This window comes from Pongo pygmaeus, chromosome 9 (genome assembly GCF_028885625.2).
Source record: "Pongo pygmaeus isolate AG05252 chromosome 9, NHGRI_mPonPyg2-v2.0_pri, whole genome shotgun sequence".
Lineage (NCBI taxonomy): Eukaryota > Metazoa > Chordata > Mammalia > Primates > Hominidae > Pongo > Pongo pygmaeus.
In genome coordinates, this window is record NC_072382.2 from 109,565,167 (window position 1) to 109,586,313 (window position 21,147).

At 43.7% G+C, this 21,147-nt stretch overlaps 1 pseudogene; it reads left to right on the forward strand.

The window, feature by feature from the left end:
• The first annotated feature begins 11,634 nt into the window (after window positions 1-11,634).
• LOC129008128 (large ribosomal subunit protein P2-like) lies at window positions 11,635-12,011 on the forward strand (annotated as a pseudogene).
• Window positions 12,012-21,147: the final 9,136 nt, after the last annotated feature.

Genomic DNA, 21,147 nt, shown 5'->3' on the forward strand with positions numbered 1-21,147 from the left:
CAAAAATTAGCCAAGCATGGTGGCACACACCTGTAATCCCAGCTACTGGAGAGGCTGAGGCATGAGAATCACTTGAACCCCGAAGGCAGAGTTTGCAGTGAGCTGAGATCATGACACCTCACTCCAGCCTGGCTGACAGAGTGAGACTCTGTCTCAAAAAAAGAAGAAGGAGAAGGAGATAGAGAAGAAGTTCTTGAGGCTGAGTGGCAAGAGACAGTATAGAGTGAGTGAAAGAGGATCAAGAATGACTTTATTGACAAGATGGCAAAAGCAGCTCCTTAAAAAGTAGGAATTTGGGGCTGGGCATGGTGACTCACACCTGTAATCCCAGCACTTTGGGAGGCCAAGGCAAGCAGATCACCTGAGGTCAGGAGTTCGAGACCAGCCTGACCAATATGGTGAAACCCCGTCTCTACTAAAAATACAGCAATTAGCCGGGCGTGGTGGCAGGCACCTGTAATCCCAGCTACTCGGGAGGCTGAGACAGAAGAATTGCTTGAATCAGAAGGTGAAGTTTGCAGTGAGCCAAGATCGTGCCACTGCACTCCAGCCTGGGCAACAGAGCAAGACTCCATCTCAAAATAAAATAAAATAAAATAAAATTAAATTAAATTAAATTAAATTAAATTAAAATAAAAGGTAGGAATTTGGTAGACAGCCAAGGAGATAGAAAGGACATTACAGGCAAAAAGAAGAGGAACTTCAAACACATGGGGTGTGGCTGGCTCACAGAGGGCACATGGAGATGCAGTGAAAGAAGAGGTCATAGAGGTCGCAGGCACATGCCATAAAGCACTTGATGTCTCCTGAGGAGCTGCAGCACCTGGAAGCATGGGAATGCCACGATCATTCTGTCACTAATGTGTGTGATACACAGGAGGGGGCAGAAACACTAGTTAGGAGGCAATTGTAATAGTCCAGGCAAAAGATGATGAGAGCCTAAATTAAGAATGAAGTGAAGGGGACATGGTTTGAACATATGTAGGAAATAGAATCAACACGGTTTAGTGCTGACTGGATGCCATGGGTAGAGAGGATGGAGGCATCTAGGCTAAGTCCCTGGCTTCTGACTAAGGCAACTGCATGAAGGATGAATTATTCCTTTTAAAGACTGTAGGGGCCAGGTGCAGTGGCTCACACCTGTAATCCCAGCACTTTGGGAGGCCGAGGTGGATGGATTACTTGAGGTCAGGAGTTAGAAACCAGGCTGGCCAACATGGTGAAACCCCATCTCTACTAAAAATACAAAAATTAGCTGGGTGTGGTGGTGTGCACCTGTAATCCCAACTACTTGGGAGGCTGAGGCAAGAGAATGGCTTGATCCCAGGAGACAGAGGTTGCAGTGAGCCAAGATCACGCCACTGCTCTCCAGTCTGGGCGACAAGCGAGACTGCATCTCAAAAAAAAAAAAAAAAAGACTGTAGGGAGAGGAGCAGATCTAAAATGGAAAATAACAAATTATGCATTGAACTTTTTGTGTTTGGGTACCTCTAAGACATCTGGATGGAGATATATAGCAAATGTCTGCCACTCAGAAGTGATTTATTAATATTTACTAATGTAAAATTAATTTAACCCTTCCAAATGTACAATATTATTTTATTAATTCACAAAACATTGTTTTATATAGGCAAAAACAGAGGTATAGATTTAACAATTTGCACCAGTGGACATAATCATGCAACTAATAATCCACAACAGATCCTGGTGGTAAATGCCAGGCTGACTCCAAATCTCAGACTCCATTAGACTGTACTGCCTCCATGTGTATCCTTCTGCAATAGCAGAAGGAAAATTAAGTCACCTACTTCACTGTTTTAGGCAACTCTGTATGAATTCAAACATTTGGAGGCCAAAAGCAACCCAATGGAACAGATTCTTAGGTTTATGAAACTGTTTGAGAAACTTTTTGGGAGCTCTACCATAGTCTGGTATTTCTCAGAACAAAACCTCAACTAACAATAATAATTTCTGTAGGACAGAAAAAATAGTTTTTTAGGCCAAGCATGGTGGTTCATGCCTTTAATCCCAGTATTTTGCGGGGCCGAGGCAGGAGGATGGCTTGAGCCCAGGAGTTCAAAGTTGCAGTGAGCTGTGAATGCGCCACTGCTCTCCAGCCTGGGTGATGGAGCGAGACTTTGACTCTTAAAAGAAAAAATAGTTATTCAATAATCTGAAAGAACTTTATTCTTAGCTTTATTAAGTTATCAAGAAGTAATGGACCAGTTGGGAACAAGGGCTAGAAGTAAAATGTAATTACTTGCTATACCATCTTCCCATAGTCTTTAGTGAAAAGCACTAAAGGCCTGAATTTCTCTAGTATTAATAAAAATGAAAGCACTGTTAAGCATTATAGTCAGCATACTCTGAAGATTAGGGAAAAACACCAAGACAATTATGCTCTTTCTAAACTCTGGGGGAGTAGACTCACATAAGTTCTGCAAAATATAATTAGCACTTACCCATTCAGACAGAGAAAGAAATGCACCTCCTTTCTTTATTTATTTTTCCTTTATTTTTTATTTATTTATTTTTTCCTGAAATGGAGTCTTGCTCCATCAACCAGGCGGGAGTGCAGTGGCGTGATCTCGGCTCAGTGTAACCTCCACCTCCACAGCTCAAGCAATTCTCCTGCCTCAGCCTCCCCAGTAGCTGGGATTACAGGCACCCACCACCATGCCCGGCTAAGTTTTTTGTATTTTAATAGAGACAGGGTTTTCACCATGTTGGCCAGGCTGGTTTCGAACTCCTGACCTCAAGTGGTCTGCCGGCCTTGACCTCCCAAAGTTCTAGGATTACATGTGTGAGCCACTGCGCCCAATTTTTTTTTTTTTTTTTTGAGACGGAGTCTTGCTCTGTTGCCCAGGCTGGAGTGGAGTGGCCCGATCTCTGCTCACTATAACCTCTGTCTCCCAGGTTCAAGTGATTCTCAAGCCTCAGGCTCCCGAGTAGCTGGGATTACAGGCATACACCACCACACCCAGCTAATTTTGTAGTTTTAATAGAGACAAGGTTTTGACATGTTGGCCAGGCTGGTCTCAAACTCCTGACCTCAAGTGATCCGTTTACCTTGGCCTCCCAAAATGTTGGGATTACAGGCCTGAGCCACCATGCCCAGCTACTTCCTTTCTTTAAAAACAGACACCACAGAACTCCAAAAGGGGAGAATAATTATAAGAAGGGAAAAGACAGAAATAGAAAGAATACACTGATCTAGGGCTTTAAAAATCAGATACTTTACCTTTTCACACTTGAAAAGGAGAAAGAGGTTGCACAAATTGTAAATGAGGTAACTGGGATTTGAACCCAAGTACTAAAACCTACTTCGGTCTTCAAATCTCATATTCTTTTTTTCTTATTTTTGTGGGTATATAATAGGTGCATATATTTAATTTCATACTGTTAATCACCCTGTTTTCTTTTTTTCAATTAAGAAGATTAGGCATGATCTTCCAAAACCACAAGTCAAAATGTCTGTATGCCTTCCACCAGTCATCATCTGGAGAAGGTGTTTTTCTCAAAAGCAAAATCCTAAGTGAGGGGAAATCTAAGGTACAGGCCAATTACCTTTTCATTCATTCATTCAATCATTAAAGTTCTGAGTGCTTACTCTGTGTCAGACACTGTCCCCGTACTACATATATATAGCATGGAAGATGGGGTAGGGAAATTAGCAAATAAATAATACATAGGAAGACTACTGGATAGTTGTAAGTGCTAGTGGTAGAAAGGGAGGAGTGGGAAAGCGGAAATTGATAATAATAACCCTGAACTTGAAAACAGAAGCACTAAGTACTAGCTTGGTTTTGCCACACACTAGAGTCTGGTGCTTGGGCAATTCACCTCACTCCCTTAGATCTTAGTTCATCACACATCAAATGAGTCATTTTGAAACATATTGTACTGAGCATATGTGTTTATATTTGTTCCTTTACAAAATCCCAGTGAGTAATAATAAACAAATTAACAACAACAACAAAAAAAGAGACTTAAATCCACAAAGACAACAGAAGAAAAGACAACAGTAGACAAGGATCAACCACATTTTGGAAGAGAAAAGTAATCAAACACATGGCAACTGACAGTGGAATTGAGGAAGCTGAAGCCTCCTGTGGAAAGTCAGAAGCCAAAACAACCCACCAGAGAGAACAAAACGAACTCAGAGCAAACATAGACTAAGCAGGGACTAAAGGAAAACTTCGAAGATAATAATTAATATCATGAAACAAGAAGAGCACAGTGTAAAAAGAAAATAATCAGAGAGCAACAACAAAAACAACAAAAAACTGGCTGGGTGTGGTGTTTTACATCTGTAATCCAAGCACTTTGTGAGGCCAAAGTGGGAAGATTGCTTGAGCCCAGGAGTTAAAGACCAGCCAGGGCAACATAGAAAGACCCACCTCTAAAAAAATAATAATAATAGATCAGCCAGGCATGGTGGCACACACCTGTAGTCCCAGCTACTCTGGGAGGCTGAGGTGGGTGGATCATTTAAGCCCAAGAGCTTGAAGCTGCAGAGAGCTGTGATGGTACCACTGAACTCCTGCCTAGGTGACAGACCCAGACCCTATTAAAAAAAAAAACAAAAAAACAAAACACAAACTCTTGGAAATTAAATGGTGACAGCAAAAATTAAAAATTCAGCTGAAAGATTGGAAGATAAAGTTGAGGAGCTCTATCAAAAAGTAAAACAAGAACACAAAGAGACAGAAAATGGGAGATACAACACAATCATCTACCAAAGTTGCTCTTTTCTTTTTGGAAGGTCTGTGGAGGAGAAGGAGCATTCATCACAAGTTTCCCAGAGAGAAGATATAAGTCAGTGTACTGCTGACAACATGAGCCAGGGTTAAGGTACCCCTTGGAATTACTGATTTCTAAGATTAGTAAAGTAATTCTATTAAAAAAAAGAAAATAGGAGATAATAAGAAAATCAGAATATATATATCCAAAAAATATTACATCCAACTTTTAGGCATTTAGAGAAAATAATAAGAAATGGGGCCAGGTGTGGTGGCTCATGCCTGTAATCCCAGCACTTAGGGAGGCCAAGGCCGGTGGATCACCTGAGGTCAGGAGTTCGAGACCAGCCTGACTACCCCGTCTCTACTGAAAATACAAAAATTGGCCAGGCGTAGTAGCGGGTGCCTGTAATCCCAGTTACTCAGGAGGCTGAGGCAGAATTGCTTGAACCTAAGAGGCGGAGGTTGCAGTAAGCTAAGATTGCGCCATTGCACTCCAGCCTAGGCGACAGAGCCAGACTCCGTCTAAAAAAAAAAAAAAAAGAATAAAAAATGAGTCCAGTCACGGCGGCTCACACATGTAATCCCAGCACTTTGGGAGGCTGAGGCAAGAGGCTCACTTGAGCCCAGGAGTTCAAGACCAGCCTGGGCAACATGTAGAAGCCCCATCTCTACAAAAAAAAAAAATTACCCAGATGTGGTGGTGCACACCTGTGATTCCAGCTACTCAGGAGGCTGAGGTGGAAGGATTGCTTGAGCCCAGGAGATTGAGGCTGCAGTAAGCTATAATCACACCACTGCACTCCAGCCTGGGCAACAGAGTGAGACCCTGTCACAAGAAGAAGGAGAAACAAAAGAAATAAAAGGAAAGTCTCAAAGAAACAACAATACAAAACTTCCCAGAATTTAAAAGTGAGAGTCTCCGTGATAAAAGAGCCCACAATTAAAAAGAAAGGCATACATTGTAAAATTTTATGAAAAATTTTAAAAGGATCCTAAAAGCTTCCAGAGAGGAAAAAAAGCAAGTAGATCACAAACATTTAAGAATGAGAACGGCAATGAAATTTTCAATCACAACACGGGAATCTAGGAGACAATACAAGGATGTCTTCAAAATTCAGATGAAAACTTATTTTTCAATCATAACACTATAGCCAGGAAAAGTGTTAATATAAGAGTAAAATAGACTTTTTTTGAGCACAAAAGTTCTCAAAAAATGACTTGCTATGTATCCTTTTGGTGGGAAACTATTGGAGAATGTGGTACACCAAACTGAAAGTTTATTTTTTATTTATTTATTTATTTTTTTGAGACGGAGTCTAGCTCTGTTGCCCAGGCTGGAGTGCAGTGACACGATCTCCGCTCACTGCAAGCTCCGCCTCCCAGGTTCACGCCGTTCTCCTGCCTCAGCCTCCCGAGTAGCTGGGACTACAGGCACCCGCCACCACGCCCAGCCAATTTTTTGTATTTTTAGTAGAGACGGGATTTCACCGTGTTAGCCAGGATGGTCTCAATCTCCTGACCTCGTGATCCACCCGCCTCAGCCTCCCAAAGTGCTGGGATTACAGGTGTTAGCCATCGCGCCCAGCCTCAGACTGAAAGTTTATTAAGAAAGAAGGAGATATTTTCTTTTTTTCTTTCTTTTTTTTTTTTTTTTTTGAGATGGAGTCTCTCTCTGTCGCGCAGGCTGGAATGCAATGGCATGATCTCGGCTTACTGCAGCCTCTGCCTCCCAGGTTCAAGTGATTCTCCTGCCTCAGCCTCTCAAGTAGCTGGGACTACGGGCACATGCCACCATACTCAGTTAATTTTTTTTTTTTTTTTTTTGTATTTTTAGTACAGATGGGGTTTTACTGTGTTAGCCAGGATTGTCTCAATCTCCTGACCTCGTCATCCGCCTGCCTCAGGCTCCTAAAGTGCTGGGATTACAGGCGTGAGCCACCGCTAGGCCAAGAAGGAGATATTCTCTTTTTTTTCTTTTCTTTTTTTTTTTTTCCGAGACGGAGTCTCGCATTGTTGCCTGGGCTGGAGTGCAGTGGCGCGATCTTGGCAAACTGCAACCTCTGCTTCCGAGGGTCAGGGGAGTCTCCTGCCTCATCCTCCCAAGTAGCTAGAACTACAGGCACACGCCACCACACCCAGCTCTTTTTTTTTTTTTTGAGACGGAGTTTCGCTCTGTCACCAGGCTGGAGTACAGTGGCGCAATCTCGACTCACTGCAACCTCCCCCTCCCGGGTTCAAGCGTTTCTGCTGCCTCAGGCTCCTGAGTAGATGGGACTACAGGCACGCACCACCATATCCAGCTAATTTTTGTATTTTTAGTAGAGACAGGGTTTCACTATGTTGGCCAGGATGGTCTCCATCTCTTAACCTCGTAATCTGCTAGCCTTGGCCTCCCAAAGTGTTTTGTATTTTTAGTAGAGATGGGGTTTCACCTTATTGGTCAGGCTGGTCTCAAACTCATGACCTTAGGCGATCCACCCGCCTCGGCCTCCCAAAGTGCTGGGATTACAGGCGTGAGCCACCATGCCTGGCAGAAGGAGATATTTTCTATTCTGTATTTTTGTTTTTTTTTAGGACAGAGTCTTGCTCTGTCGCCCAGGCTGGAGTGCAGTGGCACGATCTCGGCTCACGGCAAGCTCCGCCTCCTGGGTTCATGCCATTCACCTGCCTCAGCCTCCCGAGTAGCTGGGACTACAGACACCTGCCATCATGCCCAGCTAATTTTTTGTATGTTTTAGTAGAGATGGGGTTTCACTGTGTTAGCTAGGATGGTCTCAATCTCCTGACCTCGTGATCCACCTGCTTCGGCCTCCCAAAGTGCTGGGATTACAGGCGTGAGCCACTGTGCCCGGCCTATTCTGTATTCTGGCTGGTTGTTTGCGTCTCCTTCTGCAGTCATCCACAGGAATGCAGTGGTACAGCTCCAGGAAGTGCTTTCAGAATTTTAGGCAGTTCCATGCTGGCTCTTTCACATGCATTGACTTTCTTCTGTCCATAGAAAAACACTCACTCATCCTTTGCCCAAAGAGCAAAAAATCCAGGTTAGTTCCAACACATAGGCAACCTCTTCTTGGCTCCTCCATTAGGAGGGATAACCAGCAAGGTGCTCACTTTTTAGATTTCCTAAGTGGAGCTAAACACACCCCGCAACTGCAATGGGTACACATTAAGCTTGGTGAGTGGTCTCGTTGAGGCTCTTTCCCTGGACTTGAGACGGGGAGCATCTACCCTTGCGGAAGAGAGGAAGAACATGCAGAACACTACTAGCTCTCTGCAAAACTTCCTCTTCATCACCAGCAACCCATGCCTTTTTGTTTGTTTGTTTGTGTGTTTGTTTGAGATGGAGTTTCGCTCTTTCGCTCAGGCTGGAGTGAAGTGGGCAATCTCTGCTCACTGCAACCTCTGCCTCCCGGGCTCAAGCAATTCTCCTGCCTCAACCTCCCCAGTATCTGGGATTATAGGTGCCCCCCACCATGACCAGCTAACTTTTTAAATATTTTTAGTAAAGACGGGGTTTTGCCATATTGGCCAGGCTGGTCTTGAACTCCTGACCTCAGGTGATCCACCCACCTCAGCCTCCCAAAGTGCTGGGATTACAGGTGTGAGCCACCACGTCTGGCCTCATGCCCTTTATATTGCAATCATGACTTTTTATATTTTTTATATAAGTGATTATTTATTTATTTTGAGACAGGGTCTCACTCTGTCACTTAGGCTGGAGTGCAGTGGTGCAATTTTAGCTCACTGTAACCTTCACCTCCCAGGCTCAAGCGATCCTCCCACCTCAGCCTCCTGAGTAGCTGGGATTACAAGCACTCACCACCACGCTTGACTAATTTTTGTATTTTTGGTAGAGACCGGTTTTCACCATGTTGCCCAGGCTGGTCTCGAACTCCTGAGCTCAAGCAATTCACCTGCCTCAGCCTTTTGAAGTGCTGGGATTACAGACCTGAGCCACGGCACCCAACCTAGGTGATTTTTTATATTCTGTATATAGTTATGGGTTTATGAGTTGAATGGCCAGTTTGAGATGTCTCCTTTGAAATCTCTGTATCTTGGTCTGAACGCTTACTTTGGAATATGTTCTCCATTGTGCAGGGGATTCAGTTGAGATTTCCATCATATTTTGTTACTCTTTAACAAAAATTAAAATGAAAATGACAGGCTATCACTGAACTGCATCATCTGTAAGTTCTCCTACAGCTCTAAAAATTGTATTGAGTGGGTAGGGAGAGGTATAGTTGAAGAGAAGAGCAAAATGCTAACAATGGTGACACTGAGAAGAGAATTTATGTAACTGTGTGGCATGATGTGGTCAGGTAAGGGTATAGTGGCTGGCCATGATGCATTCCCCATTACTGTCCCCAAAAGCTTTAGAGGACGAGAGGAGCTAGCTGCAAGGGTGACCACACAAGACTTCAAAGAACTAGTGGCCAGATACCATCATTTGAAGAGACCTGAAGAAAGAAAGTGGTTCGGAAAAACAAAAAACCTTTTTTCTTATCCATTTTGAGATCTTTAGGATGTTAGGGAAATACAGTTCAATATATTAAACTCTCGGGAGGACTATAATAGTGACTCTTTATAATATACCAGGTCTGTACGTTTTAAATAAAAATAGATGGCATTCTTTTTCAGTAACTCCATGGATGCATTATTGAAGAATGGAGGCTACATTCAGGCTGCATATTACCAATGAAATGTTGCTTGATAGAAAATATAGTAAGAGCTAAGCCATTTCTTAAGGAATAATCAGAGTCCAAGCATTTAGCTCTGATAAGGTGAATAGATCCCAAACACTCTTTGGTAGACTTCCAATCAGAAATAACTGGTGTCTGAGAGGGTTTAGAATTGGAAGAGAGCCAATTCTTTCTCTTTCCTCTCTCTCAATAATATTGATTTTTTAGCATCTTTGTAAAGTAAAAATTTCTGAGTGTTTTAGGTTTGGGACCAGAGGAAAATTTCAAAACTTTCACAGTTCCGAAATTCAAACAAAATGGCTTTCTTTAATGATCTTGAAATTCACTGTGATGATTTATACTCTAACCTTTAAGTCATTTAATTTTCAGTGGTGGGAAACATGAGGTAAGGAAAAATTAGAGTGATCAATCATCAAGTTAGTCGCCCTCAGCAAAACTGTCCATTTGATAGGAAAAATTGCATGTCATTTATTTAATTTGCCTCTATTTCATGACTAGTGAGGCTGGGCATTTTTTTAGTGCTTAATGGCCGTTTATATATTTTTATTTGTGAATAACCTTCTGATAGGTAGAGAGCGTCTTTTGATAAATTAGGTAGCAATTTTCAGTAAGGTAAACACACTGTGTTCTGTCCCCACTATTTTTTAATTTGCACCTTAATGACATGATACTCCTTATAATTGAATAGATTACAGACCCCTAGACATAATGCAAAACAAAAACAAACCAACAAAAAACAACCGTCATCTCAAATGTGAATCACTATTAATGTTTCTGCCATCAATGATCTGCTGTCTATTTTCAGACAAGAAATGAATCTAAAAAGTCAATTGGGCAGGGTGTGGTGGCTCACACCTGTAATCCCAGCACTTTGGGAGGCCGAGGCAGATGGATCACTTGAGGTCAGGAGTTCAAGACCAGCCTGATCAACATGGTGAAACACCGTCTTTACTAAAAATACTAAAATTAGCCAGGTGTGATGGCACATGCCTGTAACCCCAGCTACTCGGGAGGCTGAGGCAGGAGAATCGATTGAACCTGGAAGGCGGAGGCTGCAGCGAGCTGAGATCATGCCACTGCACTCCAGCCTGGGCAACAGAGTGAGAGACTCTGTGTCAAACAAACAAACAAACAGACAAACAAAAAGTTAATTGTTCTAAAAATAAATTCTTACCTTTGAAGGACAGACACCAACCAAAGTTTAACTTGCTTATCTATTATGCAAGTTAATTCACTGGGTTACCTACATGTATTTTCCTTTCTTTTTTTTTTCTGAGATGGAATCTCCCTCAATCGCCCAGGCTGGAGTGCAGTGGCACGATCTCAGCTCACTGCAATCTCTGCCTCCCAGGTTCAAGCAATTCTCCTGCCTCAGCCTCCCTAGTAGCTGGGATTACAGGCATGTGCCATCATGCCCGGCTAATTCTTGTATTTTAAGCAGAGATGGGGTTTTACCATGTTGACCAGAATGGTCTCGAATTCCTGACCTCAGGTGATCTGGCTGCCTCAGCCTCCCAAAGTATTGGGATTACAGGCGTGAGCCACCTCAGCCAGCCCTACATGTATTTTCATGTTGAGTGGATGGACACAGGCATTTGGTTTTACCTGATTTAAAATTTTCTCAGGTTAAGTTACTGAAGTCATCCTCCACTATATAAAACTTTGAGGTTTATGTCCTCTGCGTGCTGTAGTGAATCCCAAAGTACCTCCTGAGGAGGAGCTAGGCCCTGCCCAAGGGTGCTTCCTTTGCCTGCCTTTATGCCCTTCTACGCCAACCTTCAAATGAGGTTGTCAATCCTCTCTCCAGCCCAGCTTACTGTTAAAATTTAGGACCCTGCCAGTCGCAGTGGCTCCCGCCTGTAATCCCAACACTTTGGAAGGCCAAGGAGGGTGGATCACTTGAGGTTGGGAGTTTGAGACCAGCCTGGCCAACATGGAGAAACCCCATCTCTACTAAAAAGACAAAAATTAGCTGGGTGTGGTGGTGGGCGCCTGTAATCCCAGCTACTTGGGAGGCTGAAGCATGAGAATCGCTTGAGCCTAGGAGGTGGAGGTTGTAGTGAGCCAAGATTGTGCCACTGCACTCCAGCCTGGGTGATGAGAGTGAGACTCCTTCTCAAAAATAAATAAATAGCTTTTCCTCCCTGACGCCACCGAGCTCCGCCGCCGCCACCGCAGACGCCGCCGCGATGCGCTAAGTCGCCTCCTACCTGCTGGCTGCCCTCGGGGGTAACTCCTCCCCCAGCGCCAAGGACATCAGGAAGATCTTGGACAGCGTGGGCATCGAGGCGGACGACGACCGGCTCAACAAGGTTATCAGTGAGCTGAATGGAAAAAACATTGAAGACGTCATTGCCCAGGGTATTGGCAAGCTTGCCAGTGTACCTACCGGTGGGGCTGTGGCCGTCACTGCTGCCCCAGGCTCTGCAGCCCCTACTGCTTGTTCCGCCCCTGCTGCCGCAGAGGAGAAGAAAGACGAGAAGGAGGAGTCTGAAGAGTCAGACGATGACATGGGATTTGGCCTCTTTGATTAAATTCCTGCTCCCCTGCAAATAAAGCCTTTTTACACATCAGAAAAAATAAAAATAAAAATAAAAATAAATAAATAAGTACATAAATACATAAAAATAAAAATTTAGAACCCTACCTTTAAAAAGTAAAATTTAGGACCCTACCTTTTTGAGTGCTGGGGTTATACTCCAGGTGCCTGGCATTGAGAATAACATTGAACTCACAATCCTCGTCCAAAGTAAGACAAATAGTATTTATGGGAGTTTGACTGAGTGGTCTATACCCCAAGTGTATGTCAAGATCTATCCCTAGGACAGACCAAACCAGAAGAGAGCTAGCTAGGCCCCAGCCTCTTATCATCTCTTCTTGCTGAATTTTGCTCAGACATGACGCCATTGATCTACTCTGAAGGGCATTTACATGAAACTATAAAACTCACTGGCCTCTCAGTTCCTTGATGTTCTCATCTTCATAGACATTTTTCATCTACACCACCTGAGGTACTCACTTTCTAGAGTGACATCCTGGAATTGTCATCGCCAGAAATGGTACTACTTCCAAAATCACAAATCTAAGATCTCAACCTCCTTGCTGTCCATCCAGCTCCTTTGCTCAAATAGCACAATGCCACAACTCAAAGAGTGCCAATCCGTTGACACATTGACACTACCACTTTTTTCCTATCTTCACTTCCTTCCTTTTTTTTTCTTTCTTTTTTTTTTTTTTTTTTAGGTGGAGTTTCACTCTCATTGCCCAGGCTGGGGTGCAATGGCTGGATCTCGGCTCACTACAACCTCAACCTCCCAGGTTCAAGCAACTCTCCTGCCTCAGCCTCCCGAGTAGCTGGGATTACAGGCACCTGCCACCACGCCCAGCTAATTTTGTTTTTTTAGTAGAGACTGGGTTTCTCCATGTTGGTCAGCCTGGTCTCAAACTCCCAATCTCAGGTGATCCGCCTACTTTGGCCTCCCAAAGTGCTGGGATTACAGGCATGAGCCACCATGCCTGGCCCACTTCCTTCCTTATCCACCTTAGGTACTAATGCCTACATTTTTTTTTCAGCTTTTTTTTTTTTTTTTTTTTTTTAAGATAGGGTCTCTCTGTGTCACCCAGGCTACAGTGCAGTGGTGTGATCACAGCTCACTGAAGCCACAACCTCCTGGGCTCTAGACAATCCTCCCACCTTAGCCTCCTGAGTAGCTGGGACTATAGGCACACACCGTCACTCACAGCTAATTTTTGTATATTTTATAGAGATGGAGTTTTGCTATGTTGGCCAGGCTGGTCTTGAATTCCTGCACTCAAGCAATCTGCCCACCTCAGCCTCCCAAAGTGCCAGAATTAAAGGTGTGAGCCATAGTGCCCAGCCTTATTTTTTTCATCTTCTAAAAATTATTTTTTTATTTTTAATTTTTGTGGGTACATAGTAGGTGTATATGTTTATAGGGTACATCAGATATTTTGGTATAGGCATACAATGCATAATAATCACATCATGGAAAATTGAGTATCCAACCATCCCCTCAAGCATTTATCCTTTGTGTTATAAACAATCCAACTATACTCTTTTAGGTTTTTTTTTTTTTTTTTTTTTTGAGACAGAGTTTCACAGTTGTTGCCCAGGCTGGAGTGCAATGGCACAATCTCTGCTCACCACAACCTCCTCCCCCCATGTTCAAGCGATTCTCGTGCCTCAGTCTCACAAGTAGCTGAGATTACAGGCATGCACCACCACGCCCAGCTAATTTTGTATTTTTAGTAGAGACGGGGTTTCTCCATGTTGGTCAGGCTGGTCTCAAACTCCCAACCTCAGGTGATCCACCCGCCTCGGCCTCCCAAAGTGCTGGGATTGCAGGCATGAGCCACTGCGCCCAGCTCTTTTAGTTATTTTTAAATGTACAATTAAATTGTTATTGACTATAGTCCTTGTGTTGTGTTATCCAATACTGGTCTTATTCATTCTTTCTTACTATTTTTTTTCTTTTTCTTTTTTTTTTTTTTGTTTTGTTTTGGAGATGGAATCTTGCTCTGTCACCCAGGCTGGAGTTCAGTGGCATGATCTCTGCTCACTGCAACCTCTGCCTCCCGAGTTCAAGTGATTCTCCTGCCTCAGCCTCCCAAGTAGCTGGGACTATAGGCATGCGCCACCACGCCCAGCTAATTTTTGTGTTTTTAGTATAGACAGGATTTCACCATGTTGGCCAGGTTGGTCTTGAACTCCTGACCTCAAGTAATCTGTCCACCTCAGCCTCCCAAAGTGCTGGGATTACAGGTGTGAGTCACCGCACCAGGCCACTAACTATTTTTTTTGGTTTCCATTAACCATCTCCACCTCCCCACCATCGCTGCCCCCTTACTACACTTCCAGCCTCTGGTAACCATCCTTCTATTCTCTATCTCCATGACTTCAATTGTTTTGATTTTTAGATCCCACAAATAAGTGAGAACATGTGATATTTGCCTTTCTGTGTCAAGGCTTCAATTTATAATCACTCATGTAATTTTAAAAATCCAACAGTACTTCTTGCTTTGGCTATAGTTTGATTCAGGGGATGAAATGATGTCACAATAACCCAGTTTTTTTCCTGGGTTTAAGAGCATTGGGCTGGGCACGGTGGCTCACGCCTGTAATCCAAGCACTTTGGGAGGCCGAGACGGGCGGATCATGAGGTCAGGAGATCGAGACCATCCTGGCTAACACGGTGAAACCGTGTCTCTACTAAAAATAAAAAAAATTAGCTGGGCGTGGTGGCAGGCGCCTGTAGAACCAGCTACTCGGGAGGCTGAGGCAGGAGAATGGCGTGAACCCGGGAGGCGGAGCTTGCAGTGAGCCGAGATCGTGCCACTGTACTCCAGCCTAGGTGACGGAGAGAGACTCTGTCTCAAAAAAAAAAAAAAAAAAAAAAAGCACTGCTTCCTCTAGGTTGTTTCCATTCTCAGGCAGGCTTTCTTCCCGCCATGTCGAGGAGGTTGCATTCATTAGCCTCACAACCCTAGATCCAACCACAAGAGAGATTCCCTTTTTTAAGAGTTTTTATAAAAGTCCTGAGATTCACTAAGAATCACTAAGAGGATGTGCATGTCATCCCCTCCTTCCCTGTTTTGCCTGAATGTGGATATGATGGCTGATGTTTAAGCAGCAATTTTGAGGTAAAAGCCACTTGTAGAACACGGCAGAGCAGCAATATAGACAGAGTCTAGCAATACAGACAGCTGCTCTATTAGTCCTGGCAGGCTCAACTTTATACATCTTTTTACATGAAAGAGAAAAAAATTTTCCACCTTGTTTAAGCCACTGTTATTTTTGTTTTTTTCTGTCACTCACAGCCTAATCTAATCCTGATGAATACCAAGTTCATGTATCAAGATAGACGATGGCATCTTAGGAGCCACATACTGTGTAATAATGTAAGAGCAAACTTTAACAAGTAGAAGATGAAAGCAAGTTTAATGGTGACCAAACCATCTTTTACACCATCTTAATCAATTTTATTCTTTAAGCAATATGTGTGTACGTACAAGCGATGGGAGGGTTGAAATATTTTGAGCTAGGAGTTAATGATTAGATTATTTATGTGTTAGAAAGATTCTTCATGTGCTTTGATGGATATTTTGGAAGTGGGCAAGACCAGGGAACTGAGTTTGCAACAATTCTAGCAAGAGACGATAAAGATCAAAATCAGGGCAACAGTACTGGAGAAGGCAAAAAGGAGACAGATTTGAAAGATATATACGAGGTAGAATTGGCCAAAATGTGGCCAGTCTGAATGACTTCTGAAGTGACAGAGGCAGATAGATCCTATTATAAGAATACAACAGCTGATATTAGAAGTAGCATTCCAGAGAGATTTTTTTAAATGCAGATATCTATGCTGTAGAATTTTTTTTTCACTATTTTCATATATAGTTCTCACAAAAGTTCTGAGATTCACATGCATGTTATGTCTGAATGAATGGGCATAGTTTATTGGAGTGTACATATATTTAAATCACTATTACATGTCAGTTATCATTTGGATCAGTTCTTCCTCTTGTAGCAAGCAAGATAGCTTCAATCTACTGCCTCAGGCATGCAACTGAACTGTAACTTTATCTTTCTACAACTCAACTTTGTCTTTACCTAGAGCCTCCATTCCACTTGATGACATAAGTGGTTATAGTTATTTAAGACATTTAGCTATTTAAGATATTTTTTCCAGTCATTATAGATTTAAACTCTGTCAATTCAAGATATTTCTTCCCTCTTTCCAAATTCAGGTCATTTAAACACCTGGATGTTTATATGAGCTCATTGTGTAGCTGCACCAGACCAATCTAGTTCAGCCACTTTTTTTTTTTTTTTTTTTTTTTTTGAGACAGCGTTTCGCTCTCGTTGCCCAGGCTGGAGTGCAATGGCACAATCTTGGCTCACTGCGGCCTCTGACTCCCAGGTTCAAGCAATTCTCCTGCTTCAGCCTCCCGAGTAGCTGGGATTACAGGCACCCGCCATCATCTTCTGCTAATTTTTTGTATTTTTAGTAGAGACAGGGTTTCATCATGTTGGCCAGTCTAGTCTCAAACTCCTGGTCTCAGGTGATCCACCCACCTTGGCCTCCCAAAGTGCTGGGATTACAGGCATAAGCCACTGTGCCCTGCCCTTTTTATTATTATTATTTTTTTTTTTTGAGACAGAGTCTCACTCTGTCACCCAGGCTGGAATGCAGTGGCAGGATCTCGGCTCACAGCAACCTCTGCCTCCTGGGTTCAAGTGATTCTCCCACCTCAGACCCCCAAGTAGGTGGGACCTCAGGAGCCCACACCACAGCTGGCTAATTTTTTGTATTTTTAGTAGAGACAGGGTTTCTCTATGTTGCCCAGGCTGGTCTCCAACTCCTGGGCTCGAGGAATCTGCCTGCCTCGACCTCCCAAAGTTCTGGGATTACAGGTGTGAGCCACCCTGCCAGGCCTGGTTCAAAGTTGTGATTGTTTTTCAGTTGCCATGGACCCTCACGTCACTATAACCTGAGCATGCCCAGATGAACAAAGCATGCAACCACATGGAGAACCTAAGTGCTCAGACCAAGGAGCAGGGACTGAGTTAAGAACTGGAAACCACATGGCAGGATCCAATCAGATCAAGCCCTGGTGTCACCCTATGGCAGGATCTAGTCCGTTCATGCCTCCCAGCATCACCTTATTGCCAGATTCAGTCAGATCCCATGTCCTTACCTTATGCCTGTAAAACCTGTCCCAGCCCCCAGCCTGGAGAGGCACTGCTTTGGGAGCTATCCCCAGTGTTTTCCTTACTTATTGCAAGTAAGAAAATCCCCTTGCTAAATCCTCCTTGGTTGTGGTCATTGGGCTATCACTCACCAAGCATCCAAACTCACCTATTGTGGGGGTAACAACTGGATTGGAGATAGAGAGTGAAATTGACCATTGGCCCAATTGAGAGATGACAAAGGCCTTCACTAACACAATAGCCATAGGGTCTTTTTTTTTTTTTTTTTTTTTTTTTTAAAGGGAAGGTCTTATTATGATGCCCAGGTTGGTCTCAAGCTGTCCTCCCTCCTTGGCCTCTCAGAGTGCTGGGATTACAGGCGTGACCCACCATGCGCATCCTGGGTCTTATGTTTTAAGTATAGAGGAGTATATAGCGAAAATACTACCACCTAGCTACCCCTCACTGCAAATACGACAAAATAAAATAATGGCTATACAAGTTAGAAAATTATTATTACATTTTAAAAATGTAAATTGACTTCTGATTCACTCTACCCCTTCTGATTCACTTCTGATAGCCTGTCCTATTCAGAAAACAATTGTGAAGACATAAATGGTGATATTTTAAAGTATTAAGAATGGCATGGCCAGGCAAGGTGGTTCACACCTATAATCCCAGCACTTTGGGAGGCCGAGGTGATACAGGAGGGGGGCAGGGAAGTGCTGGGTAGAGAAAGGCGGGGTCCCTGGCAAGGGCTCCACCCTCGGGCCTGTGCCTACAGACCTAAGTGAGAACAGGTACTCCTGTTTTCATGCTCAGATGTTGAATTTTCCAAGACCACTCTGGCCCACCATGCCCCTCATCCTGTGCCCATAAAAACCCAAGACCATAGCAGGCACACACACAAGGGGCTGGACGTCGAGAGGAGCAGAGGAGCGGAAGAACACACCAACAGACACCAGCAGACACTGACAGGCCATCGACAACAGGACAACGTGGAATTCGGTCGGGGGTGGTCCGAGGAGAGCCCAGCCGCCAGGTGGCGCAACTCCAGGGGAAGACCACCTTCCCACTCCATCCTCCTTCTGGCTCCACATCCATCTCACTGAGAGCTACTTCCCCCACTCAGTAAAACCTTGCACCCATCCTCCAAGCCCACACGTGATCTGATTTTTCCAGTACACTAGGGCAAGAACCCGGGATACAGAAAGCCCTTGTGATAAGGCAGAGAGTCTAATTGAGCTGCTTAACACGAGCCACCTGCAGAGAGCAAAACTGCACGAGCACACTATAACACACGCCCACTGGGGCTTCAGGAGCTGTAAACACTTAACCCTAGATGCTGCTGTGGGGTCGGAGCCCAAAAACACTCCCCAGTACCTGCATGCGCTACATGCTCCCCCTAGAGGTTTGAGCAGCCGAGCACTGAAGAAGCGAGCCACATCCCTGTCGCATGCCCTGTGAGGGGGATAAGGGAACTCCTCCAGTTTCAGAGGTAGGCGGATCGCTTGAGCCCAGGAGTTCGAGACTAGCCTGGGCAACATGGCGACATCCTGTCTGTATCAAAGGTACAAAAAAATTAGCCAGGCATGGTGGTGTGTACCTGTGGTACCAGCTACTCAGGAGGCTGAGGTGGGAGAATCATCTGAGCCTGGGGAGGTCAAGGCTGCAGCGAGCCATGATCTCACCACTGCACTCTAGCCTGTGCCACAGAGTAAGAACCCGTCTCAAAAAAAAAAAAAAAAAAAAAAAAGAACGGCATGAACATATATTCCAACATCATGACATCTAATTTTATGAAATTACATATCAGTTCACTCTATCCATAAACTCTGGAAAATTTTCCTTCTCAAGCCGTCCCATTAGATAGATGAGACTAGCTTATCAGTTCAAATCGCAACTTTGGTTCCAGTTTAATCAGCCCCGGATTGTGAGAATAGAGGGATTAAGGATAGTGAGGATATTAATCACTCCATATGGACCCTCAATAGTTTAGCTCATGATTCTCAGGTAGAGCCACTAGGAAAATATCCAGTTCTGACATCAAATATATTATCAAAAGTAACCCTTGGTAGAAAAAAAAGTTATAAAACATTCAGTTCATAAACGGTGTACAAAATTGTAGCTGATAACACCCATTCTTCACTCTCCATAAATCAGACATTTTTATATTTATTTTATTTTATTTTATTTTTTGGGTGCAGGGACAGAGTCTTTCTCTGTGACCCAGGCTGCAGTGCAGTGGCACAATCTCGGCTCACTGCAAACTCTGCCTTCTGGATTCAAGTGAGTTTTGTGCCTCAGCCTCCCAAGTAGCTGGGACTACAGGTGCACACAACCAGGCCCAGCTAATTTTTGTATTTTTAGCAGAGGTGCAGTTTTGTCATGTTGGCCAGGCTGGTCTTGAACTTCTGGCTTCAAATGATCCACCTGCTTCAGCCTCCTAAAGTGCTGGGATTACAGGCCTAAGCCACCGCACCCCAACCTAAATTTTTTTTCTTTAATTGTCATCCAAAATCTTCAATCTTCATGTCCGAAATAAAATATTATTATCTTTTTTATTTAAAGGTCAGTTATCCTGATTTTGTCTTCTAGAAGGAAACTTATGGATACTTTAAATTTATTTTCAACAAATATTTATTGAATGTCTACTATATTCCAGGTGGATACATTTGTGAATAAAACAAACCAAAATAAAAATTAGACTCATGGAGCTCACAGTATCTTGGCGGAGGCAGACAGTGAACAAAATTAATAAGTAAAATACATATTACATGATGATAAGTGCTAAGGAGAAAAATAAAGCATAGAAGGGCATGAAGGTGCAATTTTTTTTTTTTTTTGAGACGGAGTTTCGCTCTTGTTTCCCAGGCTGGAATGCAGTGACGCCATCTTGGCTCACTGCAACCTCCACTTCCCAGGTTCAAGCGATTCTCCTGCCTCAGCCTCTGAATTAGCGGGGACTACAGGTGTGTGCCACCACACCCAGCTAATTTTGTATTTTTAGTATAGACAGGGTTTCACTATGTTGGCCAGGCTGGTCTTGAAATCCTGACCTTAGATGATCCACCCACCTGGACCTCCCAAAGTTCTGGGATTACAGGCGTGAACCACCACGCCCAGCCATGAAGGTGCAATTTTACATGGAATAGGAAGGGAGGGCTTCATGGAGATATTTGAGTGCAGGGTGAATCAGGTAAGGGAGCAAGCCATGTAAAGATGAAGGGGAGGAGCTGCTCCAGAGGGAAAAGCAAGTGCAAAGGCTCGGAAGTGGCAGCCTTCCTAGATGCTTGAGGACCATCAAGGAAGCCAGTATGGTTATTGAGGAGACACGAAAGGGAAGGTAGAAGATGAGACTCAAGAGGTAATGAGTGTCAGCAATCAGAGAGCACATGGAGAATTTCTGAGCATTTTAAGGGAATCTCAGAACCAGAAGATGCATTCGAGATCATCTAGCTCACTGGGTTTTGACATTTGTTTATTTTGATCCAAAATAAATCTATTTTATTTCTTGACATGGCACACACGTGTATATACATACACACACATTCACACATACACACATACTAATGAAACAAAAATTTTATGAAACAGGCCAAGCACGGTGACTTATGCCCGTAAACCCAGCACTTTGAGAGGCTGAGTCAGGAGAATTGCTTGAAGCCAGGAGTTGAGACAAGACTGCACGACAAAGGGAGACCCTTTCTCTACAAAAAATAATAATAATAAGCCAGGCTCAGCAGCGTGCATCTATAGTCCCAGCTACTTGGGAGGTTGAGGTGGGAAGAGCACTTGAACCCAGGAGTTCAAGGCTGCAGTGAGCTGTGATCCTGCCACCGCACTCCTGCCTGGGCAACAGAGAAAGGCTCTGTCTCAAACAAACAAACAAACAAAATCTATGAAACATATTTATCATGATGTATGATGCACCCTGACGTTTTGTTTTGAATTCTGGTGGTTACTCACCAAATTGATTTTACAATTCCCC